Genomic DNA, 20,000 nt, shown 5'->3' on the forward strand with positions numbered 1-20,000 from the left:
TCGATCAGCCCTCACAATGGCCCAAGGCCAGAGATCGGACTGCTACGATTTACCCCAACAATCATCGTGCCACTCTTCGCAGAGAGGTGATAGACGCCAACGAGCCCGCGCATAGCAATCGAGGTGTAAAAAGGGCGTTGAAGGCAGGAAGCCTGGACGAAAGAGGCTACGAGGTCACCTCGAAGCGGTCTAAGAATCGGGCGCACTTGGGGCGACTACCAGTGCCAACCCCTTATCCCGCGGTGCGTCCGACACACAGAAATTTCCAAGGCGGCCAAGGAGCCTCCCCGCATAGCAATCGGGGTGTGAGGTTACGGATGCAGCATTGATAGCAATCGAGGTGGGAGGCGAAGGATGCAGAAGTGAGAGCCGAGGGATGTAGCAGAGATAGCAATCGGGGTGTGTGATGCAGAAGAGATAGCAATCGAGGTGTGCGGTGGGAAGGGCCCAGCAGCCAGAATGCATGAAGCGACGGATGAAGCAGTGATGACAACCGGGCTGTGAGGAGAGGAGGGATGCAGCCAAGAAAGCAATCAGGGCTCGAGGCAAGGGATGCATCAAGGATAGCAATCATGTTGTGAGGCGAGATTCCAAAGGCTAAACGTGAGAGGCTGCAGGGTCGACTCAGAGAGGTCTATGCATGTGAGAGGCTGAAAGCAAGGTCAACTCGGAGCGGTCTATGCATCGGGCGCGCTTGGGGCGACTACCAGTGCCAACCCCTTATCCCGCGACGCGTCCGACAAAGAGAACGTTCCAAGGCGGCAGAGGAGGTTACCAGCCGAAGGATGCAGTAGCAATAACAGGTATAGTTCCGCGGCGGCCGAGAAGACTCACCGCATAGGAATCGGGATGCGAGGCGAGGGATGCGGCGGGAAGGCCCCGACGGCTAAACGGAAGAGGCTGCAGGGCCGCCTCGGAATGGTCCAAGCATCGGACGCGATTGGGACGACTACCAGTGCCAACCCCTTATCCCGCGATGCGTCCGATACACAGATAGTTCCAAGGCGGCCGAGGAGCCTCACCGCATATCAATCGGGGTGCGAGGCGAGGGATGGGGCGGGAAGGCCCCAACGGCTAGACGGAAGAGGCTTCAGGGCCACCTCGGAATGCTCCAAGCATCGGACGCGCTTGGGGCGACTACCAGTGCCAACCCCTTATCCCGCGATGCGTCCGATACACAGATGGTTCCAAGGCGGCCGAGGAGCCTCACCGCATAGCAATCGGGGGTGCGAGGCGAGGGATGGGGCGGGAAGGCCCCAACGGCTAGACGGAAGAGGCTTCAGGGCCGCCTCGGAATGGTCCAAGCATCGGACGCGCTTGGGGCGACTACCAGTGACAACCCCTCATCCCGCGATGCGTCCGATACGAAGATGGTTCCAAGGCGGCCGAGGAGCCTCACCGCATAGCAATCGGGGTGCGAGGTGGGGGATGCGGCGAGATGGCCCCAACGGCTAGACGGAAGAGGCCACAGGGCCGCGTCGGAATAGTCCAAGCATCGGACGCGCTTGGGGCGACTACCAGTGACAACCCCTTATCCCGCGATGCGTCCGATACGAAGATAGTTCCAAGGCGGCCGAGGAGCCTCACCGCATAGCAATCCGGGTGCGAGGTGGGGGATGCGGCGAGATGGCCCCAACGGCTAGACGGAAGAGGCTGCAGGGCCGCCTCGGAATAGTCCAAGCATCGGACGCGCTTGGGGCGACTACCAGTGACAACCCCTTATCCCGCGATGCTTCCGATACGAAGACAGTTCCAAGGCGGCCGAGGAGCCTCACCGCATAGCAATGGGGTGTGCGAGGTGAGGGATGCGGCGAGATGGCCCCAACGGCTAGACGGAAGAGGCCACAGGGCCGCCTCGGAATAGTCCAAGCATCGGACGCGCTTGGGGCGACTACCAGTGACAACCCCTTATCCCGCGATGCATCCGATACGAAGATAGTTCCCAGGCGGCCGAGGAGCCTCACCGCATAGCAATCGGGGTGCGAGGCGAGGGATGCGGCGAGATGGCCCCAAAGGGTAGACGGAAGAGGCTGCGGGGCCGCCTCGGAATAGTCCAAGCATCGAACGCGCTTGGGGCGACTACCACTGCCAACCCCTTATCCCGCGATGCGTCCGATACACAGATAGTTCCGAGGCGGCCGAGGAGCTGGGGGATGCGGCGAGATGGCCCCAACGGCTAGACGGAAGAGGCTGCAGGGCCGCCTCGGAATAGTCCAAGCATCGGACGCGCTTGGGGCGACTACCAGTGACAACCCCTTATCCCGCGATGCGTCCGATACACAGATAGTTCCGAGGCGGCCAAGGAGCCTCACCGCATAGCAATCGTGGTGCGAGGTGGGGGATGCAGCGAGATGGCCCCAACGGCTAGACGGAAGAGGCTGCAGGGCCGCCTCGGAATGGTCCAAGCATCGGACGCGCTTGGGGCGACTACCACTGCCAACCCCTTATCCCGCGATGCGTCCGATACACAGATAGTTCCAAGGCGGCCGAGGAGCCTCACCGAATAGCAATCGGGGTGCGAGGCGAGGGATGCGGCGAGAAAGCCCCAACGGCTAGAGGGAAGAGGCTTCAGGTCCGCCTCGGAATGGTCCAAGCATCGGACGCGCTTGGGGCGACTACCAGTGACAACCCCTTATCCCGCGACGCGTCCGATACACAGATAGTTCCAAGGCGGCCGAGGAGCCTCACCGCATAGCAATCGGGGTGCGAGGCGAGGGATGCGGCGAGAAGGACCCAACGGCTAGACGGAAGAGGCTTCAGGGCCGCCTCGGAATGGTCCAAGCATCGGACGCGCTTGGGGCGACTACCAGTGACAACCCCTTATCCCGCGACGCGTCCGATACACAGATAGTTCCAAGGCGGCCGAGGAGCCTCACCGCATAGCAATCGGGGTGCGAGGCGAGGGATGCGGCGAGAAGGACCCAACGGCTAGACGGAAGAGGCTTCAGGTCCGCCTCGGAATGGTCCAAGCATCGGACGCGCTTGGGGCGACTACCAGTGACAACCCCTTATCCCGCGACGCGTCCGATACACAGATAGTTCCAAGGCGGCCGAGGAGCCTCACCGCATAGCAATCGGGGTGCGAGGCGAGGGATGCGGCGAGAAGGACCCAACGGCTAGACGGAAGAGGCTTCAGGGCCGCCTCGGAATGGTCCAAGCATCGGACGCGCTTGGGGCGACTACCAGTGACAACCCCTTATCCCGCGATGCGTCCGATACACAGATAGTTCCAAGGCGGCCGAGGAGCCTCACCGCATAGCAATCGGGGTGCGAGGCGAGGGATGCGGCGAGAAGGACCCAACGGCTAGACGGAAGAGGCTTCAGGGCCGCCTCGGAATGGTCCAAGCATCGGACGCGCTTGGGGCGACTACCAGTGACAACCCCTTATCCCGCGACGCGTCCGATACACAGATAGTTCCAAGGCGGCCGAGGAGCCTCACCGCATAGCAATCGGGGTGCGAGGCGAGGGATGCGGCAAGAAGGACCCAACGGCTAGACGGAAGAGGCTTCAGGGCCGCCTCGGAATGGTCCAAGCATCGGACGCGCTTGGGGCGACTACCAGTGACAACCCCTTATCCCGCGACGCGTCCGATACACAGATAGTTCCAAGGCGGCCGAGGAGCCTCACCGCATAGCAATCGGGGTGCGAGGCGAGGGATGCGGCGAGAAGGACCCAACGGCTAGACGGAAGAGGCTTCAGGTCCGCCTCGGAATGGTCCAAGCATCGGACGCGCTTGGGGCGACTACCAGTGACAACCCCTTATCCCGCGACGCGTCCGATACACAGATAGTTCCAAGGCGGCCGAGGAGCCTCACCGCATAGCAATCGGGGTGCGAGGCGAGGGATGCGGCGAGAAGGACCCAACGGCTAGACGGAAGAGGCTTCAGGGCCGCCTCGGAATGGTCCAAGCATCGGACGCGCTTGGGGCGACTACCAGTGACAACCCCTTATCCCGCGACGCGTCCGATACACAGATAGTTCCAAGGCGGCCGAGGAGCCTCACCGCATAGCAATCGGGGTGCGAGGCGAGGGATGCGGCGAGAAGGACCCAACGGCTAGACGGAAGAGGCTTCAGGGCCGCCTCGGAATGGTCCAAGCATCGGACGCGCTTGGGGCGACTACCAGTGACAACCCCTTATCCCGCGATGCGTCCGATACACAGATAGTTCCAAGGCGGCCGAGGAGCCTCACCGCATAGCAATCGGGGTGCGAGGCGAGGGATGCGGCGAGAAGGACCCAACGGCTAGACGGAAGAGGCTTCAGGGCCGCCTCGGAATGGTCCAAGCATCGGACGCGCTTGGGGCGACTACCAGTGACAACCCCTTATCCCGCGACGCGTCCGATACACAGATAGTTCCAAGGCGGCCGAGGAGCCTCACCGCATAGCAATCGGGGTGCGAGGCGAGGGATGCGGCGAGAAGGACCCAACGGCTAGACGGAAGAGGCTTCAGGGCCGCCTCGGAATGGTCCAAGCATCGGACGCGCTTGGGGCGACTACCAGTGACAACCCCTTATCCCGCGACGCGTCCGATACACAGATAGTTCCAAGGCGGCCGAGGAGCCTCACCGCATAGCAATCGGGGTGCGAGGCGAGGGATGCGGCGAGAAGGACCCAACGGCTAGACGGAAGAGGCTTCAGGGCCGCCTCGGAATGGTCCAAGCATCGGACGCGCTTGGGGCGACTACCAGTGACAACCCCTTATCCCGCGACGCGTCCGATACACAGATAGTTCCAAGGCGGCCGAGGAGCCTCACCGCATAGCAATCGGGGTGCGAGGCGAGGGATGCGGCGAGAAGGACCCAACGGCTAGACGGAAGAGGCTTCAGGGCCGCCTGGGAATGGTCCATGCATCGCACGCGCTTGGGGCGACTACCAGTGACAACCCCTTATCCCGCGACGCGTCCGATACACAGATAGTTCCAAGGCGGCCGAGGAGCCTCACCGCATAGCAATCGGGGTGCGAGGCGAGGGATGCGGCGAGAAGGACCCAACGGCTAGACGGAAGAGGCTTCAGGGCCGCCTCGGAATGGTCCAAGCATCGGACGCGCTTGGGGCGACTACCAGTGACAACCCCTTATCCCGCGACGCGTCCGATACACAGATAGTTCCAAGGCGGCCGAGGAGCCTCACCGCATAGCAATCGGGGTGCGAGTCGAGGGATGCGGCGAGAAGGACCCAACGGCTAGACGGAAGAGGCTTCAGGGCCGCCTCGGAATGGTCCAAGCATCGGACGCGCTTGGGGCGACTACCAGTGACAACCCCTTATCCCGCGATGCGTCTGATACACAGATAGTTCCAAGGCGGCCGAGGAGCCTCACCGCATAGCAATCGGGGTGCGAGGCAAGGGATGCGGCGAGAAGGACCCAACGGCTAGACGGAAGAGGCTTCAGGGCCGCCTCGGAATGGTCCAAGCATCGGACGCGCTTGGGGCGACTACCGTTGCCAACCCCTTATCCCGCGATGCGTCTGATACACAGATAGTTCCGAGGCGGCCGAGGAGCCTCACCGCATAGCAATCGGGTTGCGAGGCAGATTATTGGGAAGGGAACCCCCTGGGATGCGGCTCAAGCAGTGCCCAAAGGGACTGGAATGCGGAATCACATCGAGAGACCCAAATGCTATACGAGGGCTCAAATCGAATTATCGATTTGGCCACGACATGGACGCATCGGAACGACTACCTTTGCCGAACCACTCGCAATTGCATCCATACCGAAACCAATAGACATTTCCGTTAGAGCCCTCGCATAGCATTCGGGAATCTCGCATGCCCCTCTAAATCGACCAATGCTGGCGCTCAACGAAAATCCGAGCGCTACCACCGTTCGAGCGCCAGCATTGGTCGAGTTAGAGGGGCACGGGGGAGAATGCTCCAGTCAACACCTCCCCTATATAAGTTATTTGTCCGATTCTCGCACAACCGTAGTCTGCCTCGTCGAATCAAACAACGGTCCCAGATTCCGACTTCCGTTCCGTAGAGACCCAAAAGCTAGATGGAGGCTCGCAAGAAAGAGAGTCGGCGCATAGCAATCGGGTTTCTCGAACGTTTAGGGACCGAGCTCACTTGCGGATAGGGCAAAATCCGCCAAGCAACCCAAAAGCTAGACGGGGGCTCGAATCGAATCGCCTAGGCGGCCACAACAACGACGTGTTGGATCGACTACCAGTGCCAAACCATTCAGCAAGACTAGTCTGTGTCGAGGCCGGATAGAGATTCTCAGAGAGCGCCCGTATAGCATTTAGGAGACCTGCCGCGTCCCTCACACTCGACAAATGGTGGTGCACGTTTATAAATCCGAGCGATCCCAACCCTTTCAAGCACCAACATCGGTCGAGATAGAGGGGCACGGAGGGGGCTGCGTGAGACAACACAGTCCCCTATATAAGTTATTTGTCCGATTCTCACACATCCGAAGAATGGTCATCAAATCGGACAACAGCCCAAACTTCCGACTTCCGTCCCAGAAAGCCCAAGAGCTATCTAAAACGTTCATGGCCGGAACTCGATCGCGGCTATACCAGTCCGCCAAGCAACCCAAAAGCTAGACTGGAGCTCTAGTCGAATCACCTCTGTGGCCATTGCAAGGACGTGTTGGAGCGACTACCATTGCCGAACCATTCCGCAGGTCGAGTCCATACCAAGGCCGCATAGAGATTCACGATGAGCTCCTGCATAGCAATCAGGAGACTTGCCGTGTCCATCACAATCGATAAATCCTGGTGCAAGATTTTTGCATCCGAGCGCTCCAACCAGTCGAGCACCAGCATCAATCGACATAAACGGGCACGGGGGGAGGATGCTCGAGAACACTACCTCCCCTATATAAGTTATTTGTCCGATTCTCAAGCAGCCGAAGTCTGGTCATCGAATCGGGTCAAAGACCACAACTTCCGACTTTACCCACAATGCAAGTCATCGAATCGAACATCGGCCCCCGAGTCGGACTCCATGCGTATGTCAGGTCATCGGACCCAAATTCCGCCTTCCTGCGCATGGCGGGCCATCAATATCAACTCGGTCATCGGACCCAAACTCCGCCTTTCTGCGCATGGCACGCCTTCAAATCGGTCATCGGACCCAAATTCCGCCTTCCTGTGCATGGCGGGCCATCAACATCAACTCGGTCATCGGACCCAAATTCCGCCTTTCTGCGCATGGCACGCCATCAACTCGGTCATCGGACCCAAATTCCGCCTTCCTGCGCATGGCAGGTCATCGGACACAAATTCAGACCTCGCCAATATGCCTACGTATCGAATCGGTCATCGGACCCAACTTCCGACTTCATCCATACTGTAGGGTCTTTGAGGTTGGCGCGGTGCGCTCAACCCGGGGAGTCGACCCATCGAAGCATACACCTCCCCTATATAAGCTATTTGTCCGATTCCCACACCTGTGTAGTTTGCACCTCTGACCAGGACATCGACCCCAACTTCCGAACTCGACTGCAACGACGGCACCAGCGCCTTGGTGCGCACCTTGCGACGCACAGTCCCAACATTCGCCTTCCTGCACATGGCAGGTCATCGGACCCAAATTCCGACCTCGCGAGTATGCCTACATATCGAATCGGTCATCGGACACAACTTCCGACTTCATCCATACCGTAGGGTCTTTGAGGTTGGCGCGGTGCGCTCAACCCGGGGAGTCGACCCAACGAAGCATACACCTCCCCTATATAAGCTATTTGTCCGATTCCCACACCTGTGTAGTTTGCACCTCCGATCAGGACATCGACCCCAACTTCCGAACTCGCCTGCAACGACCGAACCAGCGCCTTGGTGCGCACCTTGCAACGCACAGTGCCAACATTCGCCTTCCTGCACATGGCAGGTCATCGGACCCAAATTCCGACCTCGCGAGTATGCCTACATATCGAATCGGTCATCGGACCCAACTTCCGACTTCATCCATACCGTAGGGTCTTTGAGGTTGGCGCGGTGCGCTCAACCCGGGGAGTCGACCCAACGAAGCATACACCTCCCCTATATAAGCTATTTGTCCGATTCCCACACCTGTGTAGCTTGCACCTCCGATCAGGACATCGACCCCAACTTCCGAACTCGACTAAAAAGACCGCACCAGCACCTTGGTGTGCACCTTGCAACGCACAGTGCCAACATTCGCCTTCCTGCACATGGCAGGTCATCGGACCCAAATTCCGACCTCATGAGCATACCTACTAATCGAATCGGTCATCGGACCCAACTTCCGACTTCATCCATACCGTAGGGTCTTTGAGGTTGGCGCGGTGCGCTCAACCTGGGGAGTCGACCCATCGAAGCATACACCTCCCCTATATAAGCTATTTGTCCGATTCCGACACCTGTGTAGTTTGCACCTCCGCTCAGGACATCGACCCCAACTTCCGAACTCGCCTGCAACGACCGAACCAGCGCCTTGGTGCGCACCAAAAGTGCGCACTTTTGGAGGGCACTTTTGTGCGCTCCAAAGGTGCGCACTTTTGGAGGGCACTTTTGTGCGCTCCAAAGGTGCGCACTTTTGGAGGGCACTTTTTGGAGGGCACTTTTGTGCGCTCCAAAGGTGCGCACTTTTGGAGGGCACTTTTTGGAGGGCACTTTTCTGCGCTCCAAAGGTGCGCACTTTTGGAGGGCACTTTTTGGAGGGCACTTTTCTGCGCTCCAAAGGTGCGCACTTTTGGAGGGCACTTTTTGGAGGGCACTTTTCTGCGCTCCAAAGGTGCGCACTTTTGGAGGGCACTTTTTGGAGGGCACTTTTCTGCGCTCCAAAGGTGCGCACTTTTGGAGGGCACTTTTGTGCACTCCAAAGGTGCACACTTTTGGAGGGCACTTTTTGGAGGGCACTTTTCTGCACTCCAAAGGTGCGCACTTTTGGAGGGCACTTTTTGGAGGGCACTTTTGTGCGCTCCAAAGGTGCGCACTTTTGGAGGGCACTTTTTGGAGGGCACTTTTGTGCGCTCCAAAGGTGCGCACTTTTGGAGGGCACTTTTGTGCACTCCAAAGGTGCGCACTTTTGGAGGGCACTTTTCCTGCGCTCCAAAGGTGCACACCTAGGTGAGCACCTTCGACCACACCTTGTAGCACACCAAACTCTGACTTTCGACTTCATCCGCAATGCAGGGTCTTTGAGGTTGGCGCAATGCGCACAACCAGGGGAGTCGACCCATCAAACCCAACACCTCCCCTATATAAGCTATTTGTCTGATTCTCATACATGCGTAGCCTGCAGGAGCAATTAGGACATCGACCCCAACTTTCGGCTTCTAAACGAAAACAAGGTCTTTGAGGTTGGTGTAATGCGAACAACTAGGGGAGTCAACCCATCAAACCCAACACCTCCCCTATATAAGCTATTTGTCTGATTCTCATACATGTGTAGTCTACAGGAGCAATTAGGACATCGACCCCAACTTTTGACTTCTTAACGAAAACAAGGTCTTTGAGGTTGACGTAATGCGCACAACCAGGGGAGTCGACCCATCAAACCCAACACCTCCCCTATATAAGCTATTTGTCCGATTCTCATACATGTGTAGCCTACAGGAGCCATTAGGACATTGACCCCAACTTTTGACTTCTTAACGAAAACAAGGTCTTTGAGGTTGGCGTAATGCGCACAACCAAGGGAGTTGACCCATCAAACCCAACACCTCCCCTATATAAGCTATTTGTCTGATTCTCATACATGTGTAGCCTGCAACAACGATTAGGACATCCACCCCAACTTCTGAATTCGTCTGCGTTGACCGCACCAAAGGTGCACGCCTTGGTGCTCACCAAAATCCGACTTCCGACTTCTTCTGCTATGCGGGGTCTTTGAGGTTGGCGCAGTGCGCACAACCAGGGGAGTCAACCCACCGAATGCAACACCTCCCCTATATAAGCTATTTGTCTGATTCTCATACATGCGTAGACTGCAGCAATGATTAGGACATCCACCCCAACTTTTGACTTCTTAAACAAGACAGGGTCTTTGAAGTTGGTGCAGTGCACACAACCAGGGGAGTCGACCCATCAAACGCAACACCTCCCCTATATAAAGCTATTTGTCCGATTCTCATACGTGTAGTCTGCAGCAGCGATTAGGACATCGACCCCAACTTCCGAATTCGTTTGCATTGACCGCACCAAAGGTGCACGCCTTGGTGTGCACCTTGGAGTGCACTTTGGTGCTCACCTCGGTGCACACTTTGGTGTGCACCTCGGTGTGCACCAAAGGTGCGCACCTTGGAGCGCACCAAAGGTGTACACTTTGGAGCGCACCACATAGGGTCTTTGAGAGGTTGGCGCAGTGCGCACACCAAGGTGGGTGTTGAGGTGCGTGCCGAGGTGGGTGGGTGCTAGGGTGCGCTCCATGGTGGGTGCCAGGGTGGGTGCGTGCTAGGGTGGATTCCAAAGAGGGTCATAGGGTGGGTGCCAAGGTGGGTTGGTGATATAGTGGGTTCAAAGGTGGGTACTAGGGTGGGTTCCAAGGTGGGTCACAAGTTGGGTGCCAGGATGCGTGGGTGTTAGGTTGGGTGCCAAGGTGGGCTCCTGCGTGGGTGGGTGCTAGGGTGGGTTTCAAGGTGGACGCGAGGGCGGGTGCCAAGGTGGGTAACAAGTTGGGTGTTAGGATGGGTGAGTGCTAGAGTGGGTGCCAAGGTGGGTGGGTGCTAAGGTGGATGCCAAGGTGGTTCACAGGGTGGGTGGGTTCTAGGGTGAGTTCCAAGGTGGGTCACAGGTTTAGTGCTAGGGTGCGTGTCAAGGCGGGTGTCGAGGTGCCTGGGTGCTAGGGTGTGGATGCCAATGTGGGTCATAGGGTGGGTACTAGGGTGGGCTGCAATGTGGGTGCCAAGGTGGGTAACATGCTCGGTTGGTTCTAAATTGGGTGTCAGGGTGGGTGTGCACCCACCTTGCCCGAGGTGGGTGCCAAGGTGCCAGTGTGGGTGGGTGCTAAGGTGGATGCCAAGGTGGGTGAGAAGGTGGGTGATAGGTTGAGTGGTAGGATGGGTGGGTGCCAAGATGGGTCACAGGGTGGGTGCAAGGGTGGGTAGGTGCTAGGGTTGGTGTCAGGGTGGGTGGGTGCTAGGTTGGGTTCCAAGGTGGGTGCGAGGGTGAGTGTCAAGGTGGGTCACAGGTTAGGTGCTAGGATGGGTGAGTGCTAGGGTGCAAAGGTGCCAGGGTGGGTGCTAGGATGGGTCGATGCTAGGGTGAGTGGCAAGGTGGGTCCACAAGTGTCAAGGTGGGTGCCGAGGTGGGTGCCAACTTGGGTTCCAAGGTGGGTGCCAAGTGGGCGACTGCTATGGTGGATGCCAAGGTGGGTCACGGGGTGGGTGCCAAGTTGCTAGGTTGTGTTCCAAGGTGGGTGCCAACGTGGCTGCTAGGGTGCGTGGGTTAAAGGGTGTGTCACAACGTGGGTGCCAGGATGGGTGCGCACCCACACTGGCCAAGACGGGTGCAAGGTTGGGTTCCAAGCCCGGTCACAGGCTGGGTGCTAGGATGGGTGGGTGCCAAGGTGGGCACCAGGGTGGGTGCACCCACCCTGGCCAAGGTGGGTCACGGGGTGGGTCCTAGGGTGGGTAACAGGGTGGGTACTAAGGTGCGTGCCAAGGTGGGTCATGGGGTGGGTGCCAAGGTGGGCACCAGGGTGGGTGTGCACCAACCCTAGCCAGGGTAGGTCACGGGGTGGTTGTCGGGGTGGGCGTCAAGGAGCCAAGGTGGGTGGCAAGTAGCCAAGTTGCGTGCCAAGGTGGGTGTCGGGGTGGGTGCCAAGGATCCAAGGTGGGTGCCAAGGAACCAAGGTGGGTGTCTGGGTGGGTGCCGAGGTGGGAGCCAGGGTGGGTCCCAAGGTGAGTGCAAAGGTGGGTGCCAGGGTCAAGGTGAGTGCCAATGTGGGTTCCAAGGTGCCAGGGTCAGGGTGAGTGCCAATGTGGGTTCAAAGGTGCTAAGTTGGGTGCGAGGTTGGGTGCGAGGGTGGGTGGGTGCCAAGGTGTGCTAGGTGGAAGCCCGGGTGGGTCGGCATCCCATGGGTGTCGAGTTGGGTGCCTGATGGGTGCTTCTTGTCAAGTTTTAGTCGTCGGGACTCATTTCGAGCCTTAGAGGTCGTTTCTTGTCCGGTTGCCCTGTCTTCGACCTGGGAACCCAATTTTGGTCCTCGGGTCCCATTTTTTTTTGTCTCGCATCCCACTTTTGGCCTGTGGCCTTTTCGGGGTCGATTCTCGTTTTGGGCATCAGAGCATGTTTCTTCTCCTAAAACCCAATATTTGTTTATTAAGTCTCGGAACACATTTTTGTTCTCGTGGACCCATCATGGGTCTTGGAACGCATTTGTGGTCCTTGGGTCCCATTTTGCATCCCGAAACTTGTGTTTTGGTGCTTGATCCCTATTTTGGGTGCCCACCTTGCACCAAGTGCGCACCCGGGGCAAACCGAGCGCCTTGGTGCACCGGGGCAAGATCGAGCGTGCACCCGAGGCGCCCCGAACATGCACCAAGGTGCACTCGGCCCACATGTGAGCGCAGGTCGTTGCGCCCGAGGTGGTGTGTGGGCACCGCGTTGCAGACGGGACACTGCACGCACACGACGCCCCGTCCAGGTGCACGCACGTAGGCCGGGCCGGGTGCACACCCGACGCCCTAGCAAGGTGCGCGCACCCGGGCAGGGCTCACACTTGGCGAACGGGGCGCACTTCGCGAGGGAGGGTGTGCACCTCGACGGGGGTGGGTGGCCGGGGTGGATTCGCACGTGGGTCGCGGTTTGCTAAGTACACACTGCGACAAGCTCATAACGGGTGCGATCATACCAGCGTTAGTGCACCGGATCCCATCAGAACTCCGCAGTTAAGCGCGCTTGGGCCGGAGTAGTACTAGGATGGGTGACCTCCCGGGAAGTCCCGGTGTTGCACCCTTTCTTAGTTTTTCGCCGGGCGTCGCAATGCTATTTGAATAAACCTTTTGCCCGTTTGCGTTCTCGTCGGGGCCGGGCCGGGCCGGGGTGCGCTGCCCGCACTACCGCGCGCGCGGGGGCGACACCGAGCGCGCACCCGAGGCGCCCCGAGCACACAGGCCACGGTGCAACCCGGGCGTTGTGCGCGCACCCCGGTGCGCCCGAGGTGCTGCGCGCGCACCCAGGTGAAATCGGTGTGCACCTCGGCCAGTGCGCGCTCGGTCGAGTCGCGCACGTTGGCCAAGGTGCACGGTGATGTTTCTTACTCTAAGGTTCCGCACCAGACGCCCGGGACAGGTGAGCGAAGCTGGGCGGGGCCGGGTGCGCGGCCGGGGCAGGTGCACGCAGCTGGAGAGAGCTTTGGAGCACACCAGAGGTGCGCACCTTGGAGCACACTTCGGAGCGCACCAATGATGCGCTCCATTCAAAAGTTTCCTGAAAAGGCAAAAAAAGTTGAGATTATAGAATTTCCCACTTGAGAGATTGTAAAAAAAAAAAATTTAAAATGAAGGAAACGCGGGTGCCAAGGTGTGCGCGCCCGGGTGCGCAGCCCAGCCAAGGTGTGCGCACCAAGGCGCCCACCCTGGCGAAGGTGCACGCAAGGTGCGCACCCGAGGCAAACCGGACAATTAACCCAACTTTCGACTTCGCGCGCACCTGCGCACCTTGGAGCGCACTTCGGAGCGCTCCTTGTTGCGCACCAATCTTGGGCACCTCGGAGTGCACCATGGCGCCCACCAAGGTGCGCACCCGGGGCAAACCGAGCTCCGACTTCGTGCGCACCTTGGAGCGCACGAAAGGTGCGCACCATGGCGCCCACCAAGGTGCGCAGCCCAGCCAAGGCGTGCGCATCAAGGTGCGCACCCTGGCGAAGGTGCGCACCCGGGGCAAACCGAGCTCCGACTTCGTGCGCACCTTGGAGCGCACAAAGGGTGCGCAACCCAGCCAAGGTGTGCGCACCCCGGGCAAACCGAGCTCCGAATCGTGCGCACCTTGGAGCACACTTCGGAGCCCTCCTTGGTGCGCACCGATGTTGCGCACCTCGGAGCGCACCCGGGGAAAACAATGCAATTAACCCGACTTTCGACTTCGTGGGCACCTCGGAGCGCTCTCGGGTTCGCACCTCGGAGCACACCGAGGTGCGCACCTTTGATGCGCTGCCTTCACCAATTTCCAGAAAAGGCAAGAAAACATTGAGAAGGTGTGCGCACCGAGGTGCCCACCCTGGCGAAGGTGCACGCGAGGTGCGCACCCGGGGCAAACCGGGCTCCGACTTCGTGCACGCCATGCTGCGCACCTTGGAGGGCCATGGTGCGCACCTTGGAGCACACTTCGGAGCGCTCAATGGTGCCCAACCCAGCCAAGGTGCCCACCGCGGCGAAGGTGCACGCGAGGTGCGCACCCGGGGCAAACCGGGCTCCGACTTCGTGCACGCCGCACCTTGGAGCACACTTCGGAGCGCTCCTTGGTGCGCACCAGGGCGCGCAACCCAGCCGAGGTGCCCACCCCGGCGAAGGTGCACGCGGGGTGCGCACCCGAGGCAAACCGGGCTCCGACTTCGTGCACGCCATGGTGCCCACCGCGGCGAAGGTGCACGCGAGGTGCGCACCCGGGGCAAACCGGGCTCCGACTTCGTGCACGCCGCACCTTGGAGCACACTTCGGAGCGCTCCTTGGTGCGCACCAGGGCGCGCAACCCAGCCGAGGTGCCCACCCCGGCGAAGGTGCACGCGAGGTGCGCACCCGGGGCAAACCGGGCTCCGACTTCGTGCACGCCATGGTGCCCACCGCGGCGAAGGTGCACGCGAGGTGCGCACCCGGGGCAAACCGGGCTCCGACTTCGTGCACGCCGCACCTTGGAGCACACTTCGGAGCGCTCCTTGGTGCGCACCATGGTGCCCACCAGGGCGCGCAACCCCGCCGAAGGTGCACGCGAGGTGCGCACCCGGGGCAAACCGGGCTCCGACTTCGTGCACGCCGCACCTTGGAGCACACTTCGGAGCGCTCCTTGGTGCGCACCAGGGCGCGCAACCCCGCCGAAGGTGCACGCGAGGTGCGCACCCGGGGCAAACCGGGCTCCGACTTCGTGCACGCCATGGTGCGCACCAGGGTGCCCACCGCGGCGAAGGTGCGCACCCGGGGCAAACCGGGCTCCGACTTCGTGCACGCCGCACCTTGGAGCACACTTCGGAGCGCTCCTTGGTGCGCACCAGGGCGCGCAACCCAGCCGAGGTGCCCACCCCGGCGAAGGTGCACGCGAGGTGCGCACCCGGGGCAAACCGGGCTCCGACTTCGTGCACGCCATGGTGCCCACCGCGGCGAAGGTGCGCACCCGGGGCAAACCGGGCTAGGACTTCGTGCACGCCGCACCTTGGAGCACACTTCGGAGCGCTCCTTGGTGCGCACCATGGTGCCCACCAGGCCGCGCAACCCAGCCAAGGTGTGCGCACCAAGGTGCACGCGAGGTGCGCACCCGGGGCAAACCGGGGTCCGGCTTCGTGCACGCCGCACCTTGGAGCACACATCGGGGCGCTCCCGGGTTCGCACCGGCGTTGCGCACCGTGGTGGGCACCTCGGAGCGCACCGTGGTGGGCACCTCGGAGCACACCAAGGTGGGCAGCGAGGTGCGCACCTTTGATGCGATGCCTTCACTAATTTCCATAAAAGGCAAAAGAAAACGAGATTTTAAAATTTCCGTTTTGAAAGATAGTGAGAAAAAGGGAATGCTGGTGCCATCTTGAGCCCGCCCTGGTGCGCAGCCCAGCCAAGGTGTGCGCACCAAGGTGCCCACCCTGGCGAAGGTGCGCGCCCGGGCAATTAACCCAACTTCCAACTTCGCGCGCGCCAGGGTGGGAGCGCACCCAACAACCGGGCCTGGGAAGAGCCAATGCGAGAAACCCCACCAAACGCTCTGACAAAAAAAGAGGGGGCGCTCCAGTAACCCCGCTTCGGAGCGCACCCTGGGCAAACCCAGCCAGGGTGCCCACCCCGGCCAAGGTGCAGGCGAGGTGCGCACCCGGGGCAAACCGGGCTCCGACAACGTGCACGCCGCACCTTGGAGCACACTTCGTAGCGCTCCCGGGTGCGCACCTCAGAGCACACCAAGGTGGGCAGCGAGGTGCGCACCTTTGATGCGCTGCCTTCACTAATTTCCAGAAAAGGCAAAAAAAAGAGGAGATTTTAAAATTTCCGTTTTGAAAGATAGTGAAAAAAACGGAACGCGGGTGCCATCTTGAGCCCGCCCGGGTGCACAGCCCAGGTAAGGTGCCCACCCTGGCAAAGGTGCGCACCCGGGCAATTAACCCTACTTCCGACTTCGTGCGCGCCAGGGTGGCAACCGGGCCTGGGAAGAGCCAATGCGAGAAACCCCACCAAACGCTCCGACAAAAAAAGAGGCGGCGCTCCAATAACCCCGCTTCGGAGCGCAGCCGGGGCAAACCCAGCCAAGGTGCCCACCCCGACGAAGGTGCACGCGAGGTGCGCACCCGGGGCAAACCGGGCTCCGACAACGTGCACGCAGCACCTTGGAGCACACTTCGAAGCACTCCCGGGTGCCCACCGGCGTTGCGCACCGTGGTGGGCAGCGAGGTGCGCACCTTTGATGCGCTGCCTTCACTAATTTCCAGAAAAGGCAAAAAAAAATGAGATTTTAAAATTTCCGTTTTGAAAGATAGTGAAAAAAACGGAACGCGGGTGCCATCTTGAGCCCGCCCTGGTGCGCAGCCCAGGCAAGGCATGCGCACCAAGGTGCCCACCCGCGGTGCACACCCGGGGCAAACCGGGCTCCGACTTCGTGCAGGCCGCACCTTGGAGCACACTTCGGAGCGCTCCTTGGTGCGCACCATGGTGCCCACCAGGGCGCACCCGGGGCAAACCGGGCTCCGACTTCGTGCACGCCGCACCTTGGAGCACACATCGGAGCGCTCCCAGGTTCGCACCAGCGTTGCGCACCTTTGATGCGCTGCCTTCACTAATTTCCAGAAAAGGCAAAAAAAAACGATATTTTAAAATTTCCGTTCTGAAAGATAGTGAAAAAAACGGAACGCGGGTGCCATCTTGAGCCCTTCCTGGTGCGCAGCCCAGGCAAGTTGTGCGCACCAAGGTGCCCACCCTGGCGGAGGTGCGCGCCCGGGGCAAACCGGGCTCCGACTTCGTGCACTGCATGGTGCCCACCAAGGCGCGCAACCCAGCCAAGGTGCCCACCGCAGCGAAGGTGCACGCGAGGTGCGCACCCGAGGTGCACACCCGGGGCAAACCGAGCTCCGACTTCGTGCACGCCGCACCTTGGAGCACACTTCAGAGCGCTCCTTGGTGCGCACCAGGGCGCGCAACCCAGCCAAGGTGCTCACCCCGGCGAAGGTGCACGCGAGGTGCGCACCCGGGGCAAGCCGGGCTCGGACTTCGTGCACGCCGCACCTTGGAGCACACATCGGAGCGCTCCCGGGTTCGCACCAGCATTGCGCACCTTTGATGCGCTGCCTTCACTAATTTCCAGAAAAGGCAAAAAAAAAAAAAAAAACGAGATTTTAAAATTTCCGTTTTGAAAGATAGTGAAAAAAACGGAACGCGGGTGCCATCTTGAGCCCGCCCTGGTGTGCAGCCCAGGCAAGTTGTGCGCACCAAGGCACCCACCCTGGCCAAGGTGGGTCACGGGGTGGGTCCTAGGGTGGGTAACGGGGTGGGTACTAAGGTGCGTGCCAAGGTGGGTCATGGGGTGGGTGCCAAGGTGGGCACCAGGGTGGGTGTGCACCAACCCTAGCCAGGGTAGGTCACGGGGTGGTTGTCGGGGTGGGCGTCAAGGAGCCAAGGTGGGTGGCAAGTAGCCAAGTTGCGTGCCAAGGTGGGTGTCGGGGTGGGTGCCAAGGATCCAAGGTGGGTGCCAAGGAACCAAGGTGGGTGTCTGGGTGGGTGCCGAGGTGGGAGCCAGGGTGGGTCCCAAGGTGAGTGCAAAGGTGGGTGCCAGGGTCAAGGTGAGTGCCAATGTGGGTTCCAAGGTGCCAGGGTCAGGGTGAGTGCCAATGTGGGTTCAAAGGTGCTAAGTTGGGTGCGAGGTTGGGTGCGAGGGTGGGTGGGTGCCAAGGTGTGCTAGGTGGAAGCCCGGGTGGGTCGGCATCCCATGGGTGTCGAGTTGGGTGCCTGATGGGTGCTTCTTGTCAAGTTTTAGTCGTCGGGACTCATTTCGAGCCTTAGAGGTCGTTTCTTGTCCGGTTGCCCTGTCTTCGACCTGGGAACCCAATTTTGGTCCTCGGGTCCCATTTTTTTTTGTCTCGCATCCCACTTTTGGCCTGTGGCCTTTTCGGGGTCGATTCTCGTTTTGGGCATCAGAGCATGTTTCTTCTCCTAAAACCCAATATTTGTTTATTAAGTCTCGGAACACATTTTTGTTCTCGTGGACCCATCATGGGTCTTGGAACGCATTTGTGGTCCTTGGGTCCCATTTTGCATCCCGAAACTTGTGTTTTGGTGCTTGATCCCTATTTTGGGTGCCCACCTTGCACCAAGTGCGCACCCGGGGCAAACCGAGCGCCTTGGTGCACCGGGGCAAGATCGAGCGTGCACCCGAGGCGCCCCGAACATGCACCAAGGTGCACTCGGCCCACATGTGAGCGCAGGTCGTTGCGCCCGAGGTGGTGTGTGGGCACCGCGTTGCAGACGGGACACTGCACGCACACGACGCCCCGTCCAGGTGCACGCACGTAGGCCGGGCCGGGTGCACACCCGACGCCCTAGCAAGGTGCGCGCACCCGGGCAGGGCTCACACTTGGCGAACGGGGCGCACTTCGCGAGGGAGGGTGTGCACCTCGACGGGGGTGGGTGGCCGGGGTGGATTCGCACGTGGGTCGCGGTTTGCTAAGTACACACTGCGACAAGCTCATAACGGGTGCGATCATACCAGCGTTAGTGCACCGGATCCCATCAGAACTCCGCAGTTAAGCGCGCTTGGGCCGGAGTAGTACTGGGATGGGTGACCTCCCGGGAAGTCCCGGTGTTGCACCCTTTTTTAGTTTTTCGCCGGGCGTCGCAATGCTATTTGAATAAACCTTTTGCCCGTTTGCGTTCTCGTCGGGGCCGGGCCGGGCCGGGGTGCGCTGCCCGCACTACCGCGCGCGCGGGGGCGACACCGAGCGCGCACCCGAGGCGCCCCGAGCACACAGGCCACGGTGCAACCCGGGCGTTGTGCGCGCACCCCGGTGCGCCCGAGGTGCTGCGCGCGCACCCAGGTGAAATCGGTGTGCACCTCGGCCAGTGCGCGCTCGGTCGAGTCGCGCACGTTGGCCAAGGTGCACGGTGATGTTTCTTACTCTAAGGTTCCGCACCAGACGCCCGGGACAGGTGAGCGAAGCTGGGCGGGGCCGGGTGCGCGGCCGGGGCAGGTGCACGCAGCTAGAGAGAGCTTTGGAGCACACCAGAGGTGCGCACCTTGGAGCACACTTCGGAGCGCACCAATGATGCGCTCCATTCAAAAGTTTCCTGAAAAGGCAAAAAAAGTTGAGATTATAGAATTTCCCACTTGAGAGATTGTAAAAAAAAAAAATTTAAAATGAAGGAAACGCGGGTGCCAAGGTGTGCGCGCCCGGGTGCGCAGCCCAGCCAAGGTGTGCGCACCAAGGCGCCCACCCTGGCGAAGGTGCACGCAAGGTGCGCACCCGAGGCAAACCGGACAATTAACCCAACTTTCGACTTCGCGCGCACCTGCGCACCTTGGAGCGCACTTCGGAGCGCTCCTTGGTGCGCACCAATCTTGGGCACCTCGGAGTGCACCATGGCGCCCACCAAGGTGCGCACCCGGGGCAAACCGAGCTCCGACTTCGTGCGCACCTTGGAGCGCACGAAAGGTGCGCACCATGGCGCCCACCAAGGTGCGCAGCCCAGCCAAGGCGTGCGCATCAAGGTGCGCACCCTGGCGAAGGTGCGCACCCGGGGCAAACCGAGCTCCGACTTCGTGCGCACCTTGGAGCGCACAAAGGGTGCGCAACCCAGCCAAGGTGTGCGCACCCCGGGCAAACCGAGCTCCGAATCGTGCGCACCTTGGAGCACACTTCGGAGCCCTCCTTGGTGCGCACCGATGTTGCGCACCTCGGAGCGCACCCGG

General features: G+C 60.5%; 2 non-coding genes across 2 annotated transcripts; both read left to right on the top strand.

The window, feature by feature from the left end:
- The first annotated feature begins 12,751 nt into the window (after positions 1 to 12,751).
- LOC131865763 (5S ribosomal RNA) lies at positions 12,752 to 12,870 on the top strand. Its single transcript, XR_009364436.1, has one exon. It is a non-coding gene; the product is annotated as a 5S ribosomal RNA (ribosomal RNA).
- Positions 12,871 to 18,786: 5,916 nt separating this feature from the next.
- LOC131865785 (5S ribosomal RNA) lies at positions 18,787 to 18,905 on the top strand. Its single transcript, XR_009364458.1, has one exon. It is a non-coding gene; the product is annotated as a 5S ribosomal RNA (ribosomal RNA).
- The last annotated feature ends 1,095 nt before the right edge of the window (positions 18,906 to 20,000 follow it).

The sequence above is a fragment of the Cryptomeria japonica genome, unplaced genomic scaffold (assembly GCF_030272615.1).
Source record: "Cryptomeria japonica unplaced genomic scaffold, Sugi_1.0 HiC_scaffold_119, whole genome shotgun sequence".
Lineage (NCBI taxonomy): Eukaryota > Viridiplantae > Streptophyta > Pinopsida > Cupressales > Cupressaceae > Cryptomeria > Cryptomeria japonica.